Genomic DNA, 20,174 nt, shown 5'->3' on the forward strand with positions numbered 1-20,174 from the left:
TTTCACACTCCACTTGGCTGCTGATTTGAGATTGTGTGTTAGCATAACAAAGCCGCAGAGCCTGTGAACTTGGGGGACCTTTCGACCCCGCCGCTCTGGTGGTGAATAGGCTTTGGTTCTGCCAATAGAACCCCTCCCTGCCTCTCCTGTTCGTGGCTAAATTGTTAATCAGGGTAATTTAATATAGTTTTCAATATGCCTCATCTCTCTTTGGGAGGGCATTCACAAGCTTCCCTCTCCGCCCCAACTGAAAAACACCCCGTTCTTTCATGCGGCCCCTCAGACGGGCAGCTGCAGTCTGGCCTCCTCTGCGGGCTGAAGTGAGCTGGTATCATGCATTGCTGCGGTGAAGTGGGGAGCGCGTTGAGGTGGACATGAATGTGGAAACCTCTTAGCCTTGTCTGACTCTAAGAATGGGGGGGAGACTCTAGTGGGGTTTGAGACCGTGGCGGGACAATAGTCTGTCTCCGAAATGCTCTGCACACAAGCAGACAGCTCGTCCCACCCTCTGTCCATTGAGACGTCCAGCTTTAATGCTCTCTGGATATGTTAAGCCATGGTTTAGCTTCCCCCATAGCTCATGGGAAAATATGAAAGGTGTTTTCAGTTTTGTTTAGATAAATTATATACCGTACACTTGCCAATTTAGCATAGAAATCATATGCCTTTTTAATCCTCCTTCAAAAAGTTAATACAAACATTCATGTCCAAACTCTCTTTTATGTATTTTAAACCGCAAATGTGTTTATTGAAATCTTTTAAGACCCCATGAAATCAAAATTACAGTTCAATCCATGCCTGTTTTATGCCAATATATATTCTAGTGTACTTGATTAAGTAAACTAGACATGCATATTTACTTTCTCTTCAGGTAAAATATCTTGTCTGTAGGGGCATATATACGTTTTTTCCCAATTAAATGCTCTCCATGCTAGAATGAGTATGACATCTTTTACTATATATGTGTGTGTGTGTGTGTGTGTGTGTGTGTGTGTGTGTGTGTAAACATCATAAAAACACTGTGATTCATGTTTTACTTAGGTATGCTCACGTTTTTAGAAACAAAATTTATAAATCACCTGTATATATATATATATATATATATATATATATATATATATATATATATGTGTGTGTGTGTGTGTGTGTGTGTGTGTGTGTGTGTGTGTGTGTTTCTTTATATATACAGTAGATAGATAGATAGATATAGAGATAGTTATATAGAGTTTTATATATAGTTTTAGTGTACATACATATATGTATATATTTAGTTTTTTAAAAATATAATTTTTGTCATAAATACATTTTAGCCCCACCCAGATTTTTATTGCTATTTTTAAACATATATTGACTACGTTGTTCAGTCATGATATAATAATATAATAACATAATATATAACAAAAATAATTATTGTCAGACACCCATTAATGTGGCATAATTACAAAACGTGGTGAAAGTGATTTGTAACACAATGCAAATTTCCATACAAACATGTAAGACTTATCTTTAAGCATGCCCCCAACGTTACAAAGCATGCTGGATAATGGGTAGGGCTTTAGTATGAAAATTATCATTTGGAACATTTATTGAGCCTTTTTTTTAAACCTGAGGTGTGATTGTTCAGTGTCAATATGGGTTTGTGGTGCTTTAAATAGTCTACATATTAGCCTAAATATTAATGGCTAACATTTGTACAGTTCATAGTCAGATTTTACATCAAGCTGAAATAAGCAATTACATTTGGACTTTTCCTGAAATACAACAAATATTTTTCTCTTTAGAACTTTTAGCCAGATAAACATGTTCAAAAACATAATTATTGCAGTAATGCAGAAAGACAAAACATGCACAGATTTCTCCAGAGACGGCTAATGTGCTGCTCACTGCTGGCTTCTCCATTTATAAGAGAAGTAAGCTAATTACTGGAAGTGCATTGTTAACTTCTGCTGGTTATTTGAACATTATTGGCTTGTTTAGAGTTTAATGAGAATAAACATAAGCAGTGCATTCAGAAACACTGATTGGACAGGCACAGTCATTATGAAGAGACATGATGGTTCTCCTCACCTGCAGGCTGTGGAGTAGATTGTGAATCACGTTAATTCATTTCAGCGGCACCTCGTCTAACAAGGGCCTCCTGAGAGGATAAGAGGAGGCTGTTAACATGAGCACCAGCGTCCACTCACTTCAACACGCACTGACCGGACACTAGAGCCCTCAACTCAATGATGCTGATACTGGCTAATCATTTATAATGCTGTGTTAATTATCTAGGTTTCCTTTTTCATTTTCATCACAATGTTTTGAAATGCTTGGTTTTCCAACATTTTTAAGTCAGTATGTAGATTTATTTCCATATCGTGTCTACCACAACACAGACATGCTTCTAAAAGTTTATGTAAACAATTATTTTATTTGCTGCACAATTTGAAATACATTTTTTATTTAAAGCTTAAAGAGCTCCAAAACATTTAGCAGATATTTGCATTTAAAAATGTTATCTTCTGGGGGGGGGGCACATTTATATGCACATTTTTGTCCAATCAAACACTCTCTAGAATAAAAATGCCACTCCCCCTAAATAACCTGAATATGATTAGCAAAACATGATTTTACCCACTAATTACACAAACTAAAGGCTTTTGCTTCATTGGGTTTTGTAACATATCATGTGTACTGATGTATGAGGGCTATACTCATATCATTCATTCATGCAAACTGACATGCTTTTATGATCTGTGATATTTGGACCATTGAGTTGATAGATTGAGACACACACCTGAACAGTGGCATGAAAAAAGAAACTTGACATATTTTGATCAAATATAATTGTTTATTTAAAAATGTGTAAATCTTTATATATCATCATAAATATATGCATGCATATATAAAACATTTAAAAACATATGCATTGTGTTAAATATAATACATGTCTGCAATGACATCAAACATTACATTTCTAAAATTTCTAAAATATTGATAAATATATAGGCTATATATATATATATATATATATATATATATATATATATACAGTATATATATATATATATTAATTTGGATCAAATATATATATTTTTAAAAAACAATTATACATATGACATACATTTAAGGATTATTTTTGATTTATATGATATTTTTTACCATTTGATTGAACCATCTTCTGCTCTGATTGATGTTAGTTTCACCATCACTGAAGTGACATGAAAGAATCCAGATCACATCTCTCCCATGATTCCTTTAGCATCCTTCATTTGTCTTCCATCCCTTAAAAGACAAAAATAATGAGCTATAAATGTAACGTAAAAACAGTTTCACACTCAAAGCACATGCATGCTATCTGATTTTTGCTGACGTTTGTCTACATGTGGTGGCTCTAGTTATGTTCAAATCCACTGAGCGCTGTGTAATTAATGAAAACACGGTGATTAGTTCAGGAGGACATTTGGAACAGGAAACTGAATTCCTGATGCACTGCTATCCACTTCCACAGAAGACAACTACAAGCTTGATGGATCAGTGGAAACTCATTTTCTAGTACTGTTCCTTAGCATTTGTCTTATTTTTTTTCTATTGTGAAAAATCGTGTCCATTTGGCCTTTGGCTATGGTGAACGTGCTATGTTTTGTTTTTATATTAGATGTTTGAATTAGACTTGGGAATTATTTTTTTATGTGTTAATTTATGAGTACATTGATCATGATGAGGGAAATGATGGGGTTTAGTTACGGTTTTGATTTAGATTTATCAATGTATCATGCTTTTTCAGTTCAGCAGACCCTGTGTTGTGTCAGGTGTATGAAGCGCCTCTGGACTGCGACGGAGAAATATATTGCTTAGCCGACGCCAACATGAGAAGCTTTTACAGGTACAAATGCTATTTTAAGGGTTATGAATCTGAGAGCGTGTGTGCTCACAGGAGGAGTCAGTCTTGTTAACACATCGTGATTTCACACCTAACCACCGCCATCCTTTCAGTGAGCGAGATGTGTGTGTGAGCAAAATGCACAAATCTACTTGATGCAGTTGAGACACAAATATCTCTTAAACGTTATGAATATGAAGTTCTTTTGGCCTCTTGATTCTTCTCAGATCATTGCATACTTGTCTGATGCATAACTTGACAAAAAGCTAATCTATTTGTATTTTAGTAAAAGAAATTAAACTAAATTAAAATTAAAAACTTTTGAAATTAAAAGTTTTTAATATTTTATATATATATATATATATATATATATATATATATATATATATATATATATATATATATATATATATATATATATATATATATATATATATATATATATATATATATATATATATTTGAAGTTAATAGTTATTTTATTTGAAGTAGGGAAAAGGTTTTAATTTTAGTTTCAGTTTTAGTTTTAGTTATAACCCTAAAATAATGAACAAAGTGTATAAACAAATATACTTAATGAATTAAAAAATAGTTTTGGTGTGTTTTTAGTCAGTTTCATTGGTTCTTTTATTCTCTTATTGTTTTATAGCCTTTTTGATGTTTGTATTTAATTGATCATACATAAATTCTGATTTATTTCTGTGTAATACTTCTCTGTACTTCTCTCCTACACAACCCTGACATTGTAAGACTAATTTAATGTATCAATTATACTTATGCTAATTAGGGTACAGTTTCCCAAGGTTAGCATCACAGATGGCGACAAAACCTCACATGCATCTCGTCTCCTTTTACTCTCTGTCAAACTGTCTCACAAAGCCTGTAAGAACTGAGCAACAATATTTGCATACTTTTGTCCACTCTAATCCAGCATATCGCATACAACACTGGTGTAGTGTAACACCACCACCCCCTCCGACGACACACACACTCACACACACCACGAAACACACACACATGCCTTTCTTTTCATTGTGCTTTGCTAGCATGTGCCATTTTCTCAAGTCTGAATCCTCCATTCAGCAGTCAAAACGGTGACAGCTTGAGAAAATGATGTCATAATTATGTTTAGCCATGAGGTCACAACAACAGGAAGTGTTGCCATAAAACTTTCATATCAGAGAATAATGCGAGCAAATATTTTACATTTTAGTATATATATAAAAACACTTACAAAAAATAATTATATAAATATTTAATATATAGATATATTTCTTTATATATATATATATATCTTACAAAAAATAATTATATAAATATTTAATATATAGATATATATATATATATGCGTGTGTGTGTGTGTGTGTGTGTGTATACATGTATATTTCTGTACCATGCTTATATATAACATATATATATATTTATATATATATATATATGTGTGTGTGTGTGTGTGTGTGTGTGTGTGTGTGTAAATAATTAATAAGTGCACAAGTAATATATAAGAAAAGAAGTTTATTTGTTTTTGTAACACCAATGTTTAAAATTGATTTTATATGGACAGTTATGTTGAATGACATCAAAAATCAAAAAGTTTTTATTTTTACGTATCGTTTTTTGGTCTTATTACAAATTATTCAAAAGCGCATGAAGTGTTTGTTTGAACTGTGATTCAACAGTGCATGCATGTTATTGTAAAGAATAAAAGGTATCATAATTTTTTAGCAAAATGTAATATTTTTTTTCTACCTGACACCTTTCCTGCTGTTGTAACCAAGGTGAAGTAAATCAAATTAACCAATAATATCACAGGCTCTTTTCACAATCCAATCAAATGCGATGTCTTGGGTATGAAGGCCCCGACAGGCACTTATGTAGTCTTTTACATTGTATTATGCAGGATTTGGTGAGACCCCTATAACCTCTGACTGTACGCAAGGTTCAGCTAAGCTTGTGTGAACTCATTAGGGAACATTATCTGAGACCATTCTCTGAGCTAATCACAAACCAGAGCGCCGAGTTCTCTTTCTCCGAGCCCGGTCCTGGTTTAATGGCTCAGGGTGGCGGACGCTAGTTCCTCTTTTCCCATTTCACACACTAGCCGAATTTTACCCCCTCAAGAACGATGAGTTTTCAAGCCCATGTGCTTTCTGAGATAACAGAGATACTACCAGCAGAAGCAATGGCACGAAAGAGCGTCCATTTTCGCACACACAAAATAGTACATAGATAAATGGTTTGCAGTGCTCAGAAATTTCCCAGATTCTAAAATGAACAAAAGACCCCCATTTTCAGCACATACATACTCATTAAACACACATATAGAGGCCATGTCATGACTCAAGGAGAGATTTTATGCCTGCCGTGTCTTACTATTATGTAAAATTAGGTGGGGGAGAGAACAGGAAGATGAAAGGGTTTGGGGGAAATTATCCTTGCGCCAAACTCATCCACTGTCTAATTACAGTAACATGCTTTCTTCATGGGAGAGTGTTACATGAACCTTTCTCTCTCTCTCTGTTGAGTGCTTAGAATAGGAACAACTGCATATATGCTGAGGATTTGGATGAATCCATAATTCTCTGAATCAGGAGGTGTCACACACACAGGAAACACTATTAAAAAACCTCATGTGTAAATAAGAATAAAGAACCAAAGAGGAAACAAATGACAAGAAATAACAAATTATAGCCAAATATACGATATGCTGTGATATTTCCACACAATTTAAGCTTTTAATGTGCTGTTAATAATCATCAATTTGTCATATGGATCTCTAATTTAAATATTTGCATTACTAATTCATGTTTCATATTACCGTAATTCATAAGAAACATGAAAGGCCATCTTCGAAATGCCTCTCGGACATGGGGAAACATCAAATTCTCCGAAACTGTTTACCAAGATTATGGTTAAATTTCATATTTGAAATCACCAATGAAATCTGACAACAACTGTCTCATAAATGTTCCCGAGTGCACGTCTCAGAACGCTGACTGTTTCTATAGCAACCGGGACTTCTAACGGCAGTGACATGCTGACTTAAGGGATTAGGGATTGGCTCTTTCACTCAGAAGGCGGGACTTCCATTGGTAGAGTGGCCATATTGGAAAAATTAATTTTTACTCATTCAAAACTAATATGAGTGACACGTCTAGGGTATTCTATAGTCTTTGTTCATACGCACATTCACCTAACGTTATACAGTATATTGCCCATTTTCAGTTTATGTATGTGGCCCTCTAGTGGTCGAACTATAAAACTGCAAGTTACTTGCGGAGAAACGTTGGTTAAGAAATTAAATGCACGCAAATTTTTAAGTGTGCTCCCACATTAATGACATTTGTTCATTTCTAACAAAGTTTAGCAGTTTAATGCGGTTTTATTATTGATACATTCTATTATTGTAGTACACATTATCTTATTTTTTTTTAGTTAAGAGCCCCAAATCGCTTATTGCTTTAAAAAGCATATTTTCACTAGCAACAAAATTAAATATATAGGATATTTTTTTTGTGTAGAGATACTAATATTGGTTATAGATGACCATAACTCCCTTTTTAAGGGATTTTCATGTCATCCTCTCCTATTGTGAATGGACCCCCACCCCCCTCTTCAACAAGAGCCTTCCGTGAGATTTTGACGTGAAGATGTCATGACAAGCTTGGCCTTTCTCTCTCTCCTGCGGCTTGTGCGACCCATGGCCAAAAGGTTTTGTGGCGGAGGGACTGTGAGAGGCCTGTTCCTCTCCCCCTCCGCTCGGCTTTACCCCTCTGGTTCCCATCCGCTTCCGAAGCTCTTAACAGCCCGAGCCGAGAGCTCGTAACCCCCAGCACACACTAATGAGAGACCCGGGGACAATGCTGGCATTGTTTGGTACCTCAGCCCAAGAACAATGGATGTTTACCCAAGCAGTTGTCCGACCCAAACTCTACCGTTGATTACTGTTGGGTCTCCTGATTAACTCTGCTCCTCACCCCAGCACAATGGACCCTTTGACTAGGCCACCGTAAGCCCCCTCCAATTTGTCCTCCCCTCCTTCACTTTTTCTCTCCATCGCCACTCTTAACACAGAACTCCATCATGGGACCCGAGAGAGAGCAGTGTCTCTCATAGGGCTGAAATATTGCTGCTTAATCACCACTCACTTCAGCAGAGAGACATTAAGAGAGGAATGAAAACTGTCTGGAAAAAGACAAGTATGGACTTGAACTTCAGTTTTGTTAAAAAGCATGCAAAATGATTTAGCATCCCTAAAATACATGCTTCAATACATGGTTTTGGTGCATCCTTTGCAAATAAAAGGTTTTCTGAGAATATCAAGTGAAAATACTTCTTAATCTAATATATGTTTAGCAGAGTGTTTAAGAGCTGAAAATGGCTTCTCCTGTCACATTTTTATTTGTGTATGCGTGTGTGTTTACACATTGCATTACTTCTTATCAAATTTTATACACACACACACACACACACACACACACACACACACACACACATGTATGTATATACCAAAACAAGGATAAATATGCTTTAATATGCTTGATAGTCATCCTTTTTCTTGCTAATATGAGCAGCATAAGAGGAAGTATTACATAGCTATCAATTTAACAACAGTTTGACTATGTCCTCATGCATTAAATATAGTTCAGACCTTTTCACTGATCTTGTAAAACTGCTGTTTTCCAATGCAAAAAGATATGTTGCTTTACTATAAAAGTCATTAAAATACATAACATTTAAAAATGCATGATGCCTTTTAAAAGTTTGGGGTCGGTATGATTTTTTTAATGTTTTGAAGTTTTGAATGTTTTTAAAATATGTGTTACTATATATATATATTTTATTACTGACCCAATACTTTTGAACAGTATTCGAATACTGTATCCCTTAGAATAAATTTCAGCAACATAAATTGCCGTGGAAGTTTATATTATCAAATCTAAGATATGTTATAGCTATACTGTACCACAACTTACACAAAATGGTTTCTGTTCGCTTACTTGTACATTCATGCAGCCATGTTTTATCAATGATTTGGATGCAAGCTTTCACACAACATATTTCAGATGTAAATCCCTGTGTAAAATGGGTTTAAAGTAATCCTGGTATTATAAAGCTTGTAAATTTCAAGTCCAGTTTTACAGCGCCTCCTTACACCATCAATGCACATACTGTATGGAATGGCCCACAAATTTTGTGCAAAATGCATTTAATACAAGATCTGGTGGGCTGAAACTCAGTGCATCTTCTAAAACAGTCAATAAAGTTGAATTCTTGGCATCCACGCTTTTCCCTTTCAATTTAATTTCTCATGCATATTGCATGATTTAAGCTTATCAATCTACTCACTGCAATTCATTAATGTGTCAACTGATGAACAAATAACACTGACAACACTCACTACATGAATTGAATTTCAAAATTTTGAGCCTGGTCTGTTGCCTTTTGAAATAACGTGCAGCTCTGCAGTGTGTGTTTCTATGGCCGTCAGCACTGCGACATGCATGCACACACACACGCACACTGCGCTGAACGTCTGCAGTCTGCCCATCTGCCCAGCAGAGCTGCTTAGCATCCAGGCTCCGATATTCAGATGAGGCCCATGCAGATTAATAAATCATTAAGACGGTGCTGTCTATAACGGGCTCATTCACACGCTCTCCGGACACCGTGTGTCTGCTGCGAGCCCGGCATTAGACATGCAAGAATGTTAATGTCGACACGCATTATAAGAAGCTTGTGAGGCGTCTGTCTGCACGCTGGGCCTATGCACCATCTCACCATATTGTGTCTGAGAGAGAAGCCCCTCTAGTCAGGGGTAAGAAAACCCACTTTAATGTACCAAAGGACAGACGTAACAAACGTATAGAATGTGGCCTAAATATGAAGCATTTTGTGCCTGTTATTTTAAAACAGAACTCTGGTCTAAGAATGTAATATTTGTTTTTAAAAAGAAATGAATACAAATGTATTAAAATATAAATAAATGAAAAACAAATATAAATCAGAGTGATTTTAATAAGAGATACTATTATAGTTTTTATTCATATTTAGAATCAGGTTTTTTTTACGGAATTAAAATGAGCTGAAATAAAAAGTTTTTTATATTGCATTATATTTCAGTTAAAGTTTAAGTAACTTTGTTGTGTTTTTTTGCCTATATAGTTTTTATTCTCTTTTTTTTGAGTTTTTGTTATTTAAGTACATAAATTTGAACAAAATTAAATTGAGAAATGTTGCCTCAGCAACTAGCTGAAATAAAGTTCTTTATACATTTATTTTATTTCAAGAAAATGTTTTTTTTTTCATGATTTTTCATTTTAGTTTTAGTTAACTATGATAAATAAATTATCCATCTTAATGTGAAAAATAGTTATAAATATATGCTAATTTAAAGAAAATACTCGTACATACACCAGCTGTACAACAAAATATATTTACATCAGTGTTATAATAGTTAACAACCCTGATATAAATATATACATTTTTTATACAGCATGTGTGTGTGCATTTTTTTTTCTTTGAATTAGCACAATATTTTTCCCAGAAAGGTGGATAATTTAATGTTTCTTCCTTTTTCTGTATTTTTCTTTTTTTACGTAAAAACATTAGCGCACAGGAAAAGACACCTGTTTTTTCTTTTTTGTTCTCCTTTCTGGTCCATTCAAAGCATTTTGTCTCCTGCTTAACCCAGCACTTTAAGTACACAGTGAGGGGGGTGATTGCATCACAAAGGAAAGCACCAACTCCATACCCCTATTTTGGCTTTGCAATTTGCATGCATTTGCATGATTTTATTATGCACATGCCTTTTGTTCCCTGGGTGGGAACCACGGAAAAAAAAAAGGAGCCCATGCAAATCCACCTCACACACAAAAATACACATTTGCGGTTGGATAGGAAGATTTTGATGAAAGCTGGGCTGCTAATATTTACACAGCGGTACATGTTTAGCAACAATCAACAAATTAGCTGCTGAAAAAATATGGATATTTTTCTTTGTGGATTGTTTTGTTGTTGCTTACTGATATTTGCATGGTGTTTTATTGTATTATTTATCCTATTTCTGTGCAAACACACACACAAAATGCTTTCAGCTTCATGCAGACCCACCGTTTCGTCATTCACATCATTAGCGTCTGCTATCACAGAGAACTTCAATAGGAGTCTAATGTAACAGTCCAATTCGACCGACTTGATTTGAAGAAATAGGTCAGGGGTTTAATGTTGCCTTTGGCCTGGTTTAGAACCCTGATTCAGACACACACACACACACACACACACACACACACCGTGATTGTTGAGTCTTCTAGCTCGATAAACATTTCCTATGACCAAAGTAATTTTTATATGACCAAAGTAATTCTTATACTGCAACTGTCTTTTTTCGAACACGTCATTGGCATTAACACTGCAACATAGCACATTACAATAATATTTACAGCCTGTAAGCTTGAGTTTCCCACCTTCAACCCCTATATCCACTAATATTATTTTATGTTTATTTTTCCACTCATGTTTTTCATCATTTGCATGCATATCTTTGTGCTGTTGGATCTGTATGCAGTGGGAAAACAAATCTCAGATGTGCTATGAGCATCTTGAGCAACACACACATGTGCATGTGTCTATGAATGGTCCGCAGAGGATGTTCACATCCCTTTTTCTGGCCTCTGGCTCTCCACTCACCTCATGTTGCATCAGCCTCATGAGGCAGCGCTGCCTCCACTTCCTCCTGCGGGCGACTCCGAGCTCCAGCTGCCTCTAACACACACAGAGAAACACAGAGATTTCACATTACACCCACAATAAAGACACACACTATTTTGTTAGCATTACTACATAATGGTGAGCTCAGTATCTCATATTTGGAGGTGTATATAATGTCTAGAATTACATTTGCTATACATGTTTATCCAAAGCAACTTAAGAAAACATTTGCTCAGTTCATGCATTCCAGGGGAATCAAACCCAAGACCTACTGTTTGAGCTACATTTTAATTTTTAATGAATTTTTTTTAATGCCATTTTATGCAATATCTTTTATTGGACATTATTTGATTGTAGTTGAAAAGAAAGAAATCCATTCATGCTCAAGCCACTGATGTGACTCTAAAATTATCAAAATTCCTCTATGGTATCACTGTACTATGAAATGTTTTATTTTGTTTTTATAGTGCATGAGTATCAGTGGCACCTATTATTGCATGAACATCTTATTTAAATTATTAACAGTGTTTCTCGTGTCTGCCATCTATCTGTCCTCCTTTAGGTTATATTTCATGCATGCCACTGATGTGACTCTAAAAGTGAGCAAAATCCCTCTCTTTTGGTATCACCAAACTATGAAATGTGTACACTGTTCTGATATATACATGCATTTAGGGTGAAATATGAAACTAGTGTTTAAGCTATAAAAAACACATTTGTTTTCATTGTAGAAAAGCAAAAACTATTTCTTCATCCAAGTGGTTTATCTATGCAACAAGACTGTATATAATGGTGAGCCCAATATCTCATATTCAGAGGTACATATAACATCTAATTTACATGTTACATTTACCATAAATTTTTATCCAAAGCAACTTAAATTGGATTCAAACAATACATTGGATTCCTGGGGAAACGAACCCATGACCTACTGGTTGAGCTACCTTTTATTTACAACATACAAGGCAATTTTAATGGAAATGTATGCAATAACTTTTAATGGACATTATTTGACTGTAGTCTAAAAGAAAGAATAAAGGCCACAAGCTAAATCTGTTCATGCTTAAGATTTGTTACACAAGTGCATAACTATCAACGACACCTATTACTGCATGAATATCTTGAATTATTTAACAGCGTTTCTCATGTCTGCCGTCTATCTGTACTTCTTCTGTTCATATTTCATGCATGCCACTGATGTGACTCCAAAAGTAATAAAAATTCCTCCCTTTCGTATTACTGTATAATGAAATGTTGAGCATATTTAAAATGTGTGTGCTGTTAAGTAACTTGTAAGCTAAAGAAGTCATAAAACACATATTTGTTTTCGCTGCAGAAACGCAGAACTACAAAGTCTTCATCCATATGCTCTTTATACTGTACATGCGACGCCGAATCAAAACACACGATTGCAAATGTTCATCAAAAGCGGCTCTCCTGAGAATCTCCAGGCAGTGTGATTACCACCAATCATACGCCGGAGCTCAGGGTGCTAAACCAATGAAAATGGTGCTAATTAGAAAATTGGTATTCATGGTAACGGGCAGCCGTTGTGCTGTGACATATGCAAAGCGCGCGACGTGTGTGTGTGTGTGCCAGCAGACATTTTGGGATTGCCCTCTCAGTCTCCACTGCCAAAGCCATAAGATGGTGGCAAACAGGAGGCATCGCTTCCACGGTGGACAATGAGGTGTTTGGAGATGCCCATGAACCGCAGACGGTTAATTAAAAGGGTCGTACTGTACGGAATATCATTTTCAGAATTACGTCTTTTCAACATCACTCAAATCAATGCTTTTATTGCTTTCCCTGCAGTCAAAAAAAGCTTCATTTGAATATTTGATTCTCAAATTAATCTTGGTTTTGTCAGAATACAGAAATATATCTTGATTTTTACCCTTTTTTTTATTACAGTCAATTTGCAGTCAAGATAATTCTGTTGTATTCAGTCTTGCTATCCGTACATCTGTGTGTTTGCCCTCAACTGAAGGAAAAGCTGCTCCTCGTGTCTCTCAATCAAAATCCCAGAGCCTCTCAGCAAATTAGCAGTCTCGTTATATTAATGAGCCGGCTCAACGTTTATGAAGTACAAAGTCATTTGCAGACTGCGCTATCAGCTGTTGTCGAAAATATTAGAAGATTTGTTCTAAATCCGAGATGGAAACACAATTACAGGATATCAGGATTTGGTCTCAGTATATTTGTAACCCATTCATTTATTCATTCATTCAGATCAGCTTGTTTTAGCTGTGAAATGCAGCTGATCTTTATTAACAGCTGATACGGTTCAGTATTAATATCCTTCAGCGTTGATGACAGATTATGTTCTCATTATAAATTGCTCTCAGAAGATCCAAGATAGTAATATCTCTGTGACTAAAGCACAGTAACATGAGGTGATTCTCATTACACTTATTGCAGCTATAGACACACTGGCACCTCCGGCTCATACAGAGTCAGCTCGCCTCATCATCTCCATGGAAACCCCAATCAGCTCAAGAGCTCATCACACATGACAGATTTGCCAAAAGTGGGCGGACACATCATAACTGCAGAATGATTAGCAGATATTCTTGCTCTCTCTCTCTCTCTTTCACTACTAAATCATTTACAGTTTCTTTATTTAGTTTAGGTGTTGAAATAGGAAGTGTTATAATTATCAGTGATTACACTCCTTTTTTTTTCATTGGAATATTTTTTAACTAAAGTCATTTAATGTCCTCCCCACCCCAAAACAATTAATATATGAATTTTGAAATAGGTGGTTTTATTTTTATAAGTATAATAATATATAAAATGCAATCAGTGTGATCTAATGAATGATTTGGATGATATATTTCAGACCACTTCTTTAAAATTTTATATTTTGTTCTGGCAAATGTTCTGATTAACCAAAGTGACCCATTGCTATTTTCTTTTCTTGTGAAGCAAATGGGTGTAGGGTTTTCTGAAATCAAATGAATTCATGTATCTTTTTTCTTTTTTTTTTTTCTTTGTCTCAAGTTCTCTTTTTGGCACGAGTCCTTCTGTGACATCAAGTGGTGACCCGTCTGACCTCTGATGTCCTCTGTCCCAAAGGAATCAAAGTTCAGAGTTCAGCATGTGCTTCATGGTCAAATTCAAGTTCAAGCCTACCATCAAAACTGATTCCATGTGCCAAAATACACAACACAGCAATAAATATGATGTGAAACAATATCAATATCATTGAGCAGTAAGCATGTGCTTTATTGTAATATTAAGTTCTGTAATGAGTGTTTGTCTGGCACTTTATGAGTTTGTTTGACTATAATGTTTTTGTCTAATAAAATATTTTATTGAAATTCAAAAAATGTAGCACAAAACACTATGGTAACACAAATAAAAAGTAACTTTTTAAATAAAATCCAAACAAAAAGTGATGGTTTGCACAGGAAATTCTGGGAATTCCCCTTTCTGCATTAATTATGATTTATGAAGTGATTAATTCTTTTTAATTATAAAACAGAAATTAAAAAGACATTTCATATACATTTTCTTCAAAAACTATAAGGTAATTCATACCACTACTTACAAAAACATTATTAAATGTGTTAAAGTTAATGCATTCCAAAAAATATAAAGTAATTCATACCTTATATTTCTAAAAAAAAAGAAGATAAAAACACCATACATTGTCTTTTAAAAGACAACTATACTGCACTAAATATGCTAATTCTTTATGAAAGTTTTCAATGAAAATAGCTAACATTTCTACAGTTTTAAGGGACCTAAATGCCTTAAAGATTAAATTAAAGACATTAAATTAATATAAAAGCAGGGATTATGTATACGTTTCGATAATAGAAAATATCTTCAAAAAAAGAAGAAGAAGAAGAAGAAGAGAAAGAGAAAGAGAAAAAAAAGTCAACTGAAGGAAAGAAAAACATGGTAACAACTTTTTGTCAAAGATATTCCTAATGCACAGCCAGCTGCTTAATGATGTGTGAGAGAGAGCCTCTAAATCAGTTGTCAGCTCTTGGGGCCTCTACGTCGGCCTAGTCGTGGATAGTTTACGAGTCGTGTGTGGATGTGTAAATACAGCATCCCGTTCCACATTCCCGTCACACACAGGCTCTCCAGCATCCTCCATTCACTCCATCTCTGCTGTTGCACCCTCCACAGAGATGCAGATGAGCAGGGCGCACTTGGGCCCCCCCTCCCAGGGCTGTCTGTCATATTCTGCCCCAGACAAGACATTGCCCACTTGCCCTCGAGCGTGGGAATGGGGGTCCACGGGCGTTCACATCATCTCCCCCACGTGCGCTCGACCGCATTAATTAAGGATGAGTTTCTATGCCAGTTCCTTCCTCCATCCCATTATGTCCCAATTATTTCATTTGAGGAGCTTGAATAAGTCCAGAGTCAACGATACTCGGACGCACGTGGGTTCCAATGAGCTGACAACTACAACAAACTTACGCCTTTGTCTCCTATGTGCTTTGCATTCATCCTTTCATCCAAAAGCTTTAACAAACAAACCATCCTGAAGCGTTTACATGTGCAACAATACATCTAACGCCGATATATTTAATGCTCCACGTTGAGATGCTGATAGAAGCGGTTCCTACTTTCGGTTATCTAGCTTTATGACGACCAGCACACTCATACAGCTAGATAACCAAAGATAACAACACGCCTCCAACGTGATGTGTCAAACCGTAACAAGTGCAAAAAGCCTATTTGCCCCAATTACTCCAAGTCAGCAGATGCGAGTAATTAGTTGCACGCAAAAAAATAAAATAAATAAAAAAACGGAAAGTTCTTCCAAATGAGGTGGATCCCGTCCAACTGGGCTCACGCGCGTAATTGATGAACTTCTTAATTATTGACTCGACCGATTAAGGCAACCCTACAAGACGCGAGCCGGCTACATCCATCCATAGCAGAGAGGATGCTTTTATTCCAGTCGGATCTCGGCTTGGCTGGATTTACAGTGCGGTACGCATGAAATCCTGCGTATCCAGGCAAGAGAATAAACGGGCACGCAGCAAAAAAACGCAAGGCATAAAGACAGCATCGGGCACAGAGCGAGAGCTGGAGAGTAAACACATGCGTGCTTGGGTTTGGGCTTCAAATATCACTCTCGCATCATGCGTAAAATGCGCGCAGGTTTGATCCGGAGGCATTTTCGCTCCTCTTGCTCGGGGAAACATCATGACGTCCTTATGGCACACGGATGACGTGCTCACTGATGACAGGACTGACGCATTTAATGGGCTCCATCTCTAGTGCCCAAAATGCGCACAAACCTCGTGAGGTCAGAGGTCTCGAGGTCGCGCCGGATTTAAATGTCCATTTGGAGACGCACGCGGCGACGCGCACCGGCTTGCCCCTTTTCTGCAGTATGCAATATGAATATAGAGCAGGATCAGAAATTAACCAGTGGTTGGGGGAAATGACCCCATACATATAAAAATATAAATTCTTCTGCTTTTCCAACATTTTGTAGGATATTCTAAAATACTCGTTTTAGTAAAATATAAATATTTATACGCATATAGGTAATAAATGCCATGAAAATCAACTTCAGATGGCAAATATTGCTCAGTAATTTATAATACTGTTATAGACCTCATCTTTTCCGTTCCAGTTGTTTAGTTTTAGGCACAAGAATGAAACTTCTAGCTTGTTTGTATACAACAAAGTTTTCACGGCATTGCTTTTGTAATTATGAATTACTAATTAATCATTACGCGTCTCTTAGATTTCAGAAATACTTCACTGATCGATTGCAATGTAAACAGGCCTGTAAACGTTTCAATATTACTTACTATTATAAGCATTTTTGTTCTTTAGTTTGCCTTACCAGATTCGTTTCTGCAGCTGATTCCAGTTCACTCGTCAAGAGTAATACAAGCATTAAAAAAGCCTAAATAAAATATAATCACTCGAAGGATGCACAAAATTACCTAACCAGTATTTCACAACTAATTAAAGCAACATCTGTATGTAAATGCATCTAAATACATTTTCTTTTTGTACATATTTAATCTAAGTCCACATACAATCGACACATACAGACACACATATATAGGCTAAATGTTTTTCATATACTCTGTTAGGAAATATACACGCCTATAAGAAATATTTTCTTAAACATATAAATGAGAAAAAAACAAACAAAGGTTTAGCTTGATTTTACAGGCTTCAGAACGACTTAAATTCACGTTCTTAAAATAAATAAAATATTTAGCAGCATCATTTTAAAGCATAATACCATTTTATCTGTTATCTTTCAGCAGCTCTTAATTTACCCACCCTGAAGCAATTAACCACTTAGTGTGTTCGGCGTGACGTCACACAGAGGACAATTAACACCTATTTATCTGTTATCGTTTGCTGAACAGCCAGTGACTCGCAGGTCAACGAAGCATGTGTTAATAAAGTATAAAGATTTTCAGTTAGCCGTTGAGTGTTTTAAAAATGACATAAAATAAGCCTATTATTTAATAAGCAAAACATTATGTTAGAAAATAAAAAAAAAAACATTTTAAATTGCTTGATTTATCACCAATTTTCTTTCTTTTTTTCTGACAATAACACCCGAGAAAACACAAGCCATATATATATACATATACATATACTATATATATAATATATATATATATATATATATATTATATATATATTATAGATATATATATATATATAGATATATATATATAAATCCTTTCATGGAAATCCACGATATGAACGCTACAGATTTCACGTGGCCTATTTTTTTGCAAAATTAGAAGCATAAAGTAGGCTACTTACATTCTGCTTGGACTCCTCATGGCACAGATACCCGCTCATCTGGATGTGAAATTGATAAACGAACATCCTCGATTAGAAATCACATCCACGAAATCCTTCCATACTTGTTTGCTGGAGATGCACGGGGCATCGTCGTTTGAAAGCATCTTATTCCATCCACAGGATGAGAAGGTGTGAGGGAAGAGCAGAACTTCATCACAGGGCTGCCTGCGCGCGAGAGCGAATGGAAAGTGCGGCGCGAACCCTGCAAGTTTGGTGGGGGGGTTTGAGAGGGTGGGGGCGATTTATGATCCACCCCTTCTACCTCTGCATTATACGATCTGATTCAACTTGTTGTTGAGTTCTTGTTGCGCGAAGGTCTTCAAAATGTCCAAATGATGTGACCAGGTGTGACTCACCTGAACAGGATCTGTGTTTCCAACATGTCTTCATGTCCAAGTGTTGTCTTTCACGCCTAGCCTACCTACTGACATTTTCAACAATTTGGGAACAATTATAAATGTCCCACTTACGAAGAGTAGCGTTTTTCTTCTAATTACTTTGAGACTCGTTTGATGCAGGACTGGAGGGGGTGACGTTCAGTGACGTCGTCTTGTTTGTTACGTGCAGCCATATTTAGATACTCCGAGGAAATTAGTGATGCTCAATATGCAAATCAAGCCATAATGACTACAACATTCAGACGAAACAATGTCTCGTGCGAAAAAAACAAAAACCCCAGCAATTTTCTAGGAAGGATGTTGGTCTATGAGTTTATTTCTTATTCTGGATGTTAATGCCGTTGGAAGAAGGAAATCACAGCATGTGAGAAATTAATGCTTGTAATAATCAGCTGCTTGATGTGTCTTTGTGTTTGTCACCAGGCAGAACAGCGGCTTCATTTGCGTCAGGAGCTCATCTATAGCCTATTCTATGAGAATTTCAAAGCACCTCAAAGTTTTTTTCAGCAGGTGAGTATTTTGATTTGTCTAGAGTTGTTTGTTGTAATATTATTACTATTACTTTTTGTTTTTTTAATGTGGTTTATTTCTCACGGAAATCAAAAGGAATTTTGTCTTTATTAAACAGTTTATTTTTTAAGAGAACAGTCGAGTTTTATTAAAACACATTGTGCATATTATATGCTGCAACGTCAGACAATTTTCATTGAAAGCAGATAGCCTAATTTGAAAGTAGATTTATGAATCAACACTAAAGGGTGTACTATAACAACACTATAAGATATATATGATGTATTCTAAATAAACCAACAATATTCCCAAACCTACACTTTATATGAAAAGGCACTGAATCCGGCAGCTGCTGTCTCGAGTTCATGCTGATCGTCATGGATGTTCTCACACGCATGTCTCAGTCTGTCCATTACGGGGACAAAAGAGCAAATCGCAAACACCTTTCATTTTTCCCATAATGCAAAATGATAATTATTGATAACATTGATAAAAAAATAAAATGATTATTTTTGTCTGAAAGCAAATAATGTTTTTAGGAATGTTTTTAAAATAAAATATAAAAATCTGTTGCCTACTTAATATGAAAAACTAAACGACCATATATATGGTCTTTATTATTATTATTTTTTTTTATATATAAGCTATTTATATTTTCAGTACGTTCAGAAACATAAAAGAGAGGGACAAATAGCAGAACAACGACACACTCTCTCACACTCGCACTCACACACTCACAGTCATGATGGTTTTGTTCAGATTAAAATATAAAAATGCAGTGAAAATGTTTTCTTTAAAACGTAGAATGTGAGATATCCGCTATTTGCAGAGGTAAAGACTTTTGTAGACATTGATAAAGTCGAAAAAAAAAA

The 20,174-nt window shown here is 35.6% G+C and overlaps 1 long non-coding RNA gene across 2 annotated transcripts; it reads right to left on the minus strand.

Moving 5' to 3' along the window:
- Positions 1-1,397: 1,397 nt before the first annotated feature.
- On the minus strand, positions 1,398-18,703 carry LOC109059696. 2 transcript variants are annotated; one of them, XR_006155777.1, is made up of 4 exons: positions 18,353-18,703; positions 11,555-11,629; positions 3,145-3,267; positions 1,398-2,137 (listed from the first exon to the last, which is right to left on the minus strand). It is a non-coding gene; the product is annotated as an uncharacterized LOC109059696 (long non-coding RNA). The 2 variants fall into 2 exon arrangements; XR_006155776.1 differs by lacking the exon at positions 1,398-2,137 and having other exon boundaries at positions 2,971-3,267.
- Positions 18,704-20,174: the final 1,471 nt, after the last annotated feature.

Source organism: Cyprinus carpio, chromosome B10 (genome assembly GCF_018340385.1).
Source record: "Cyprinus carpio isolate SPL01 chromosome B10, ASM1834038v1, whole genome shotgun sequence".
Taxonomy (NCBI): domain Eukaryota; kingdom Metazoa; phylum Chordata; class Actinopteri; order Cypriniformes; family Cyprinidae; genus Cyprinus; species Cyprinus carpio.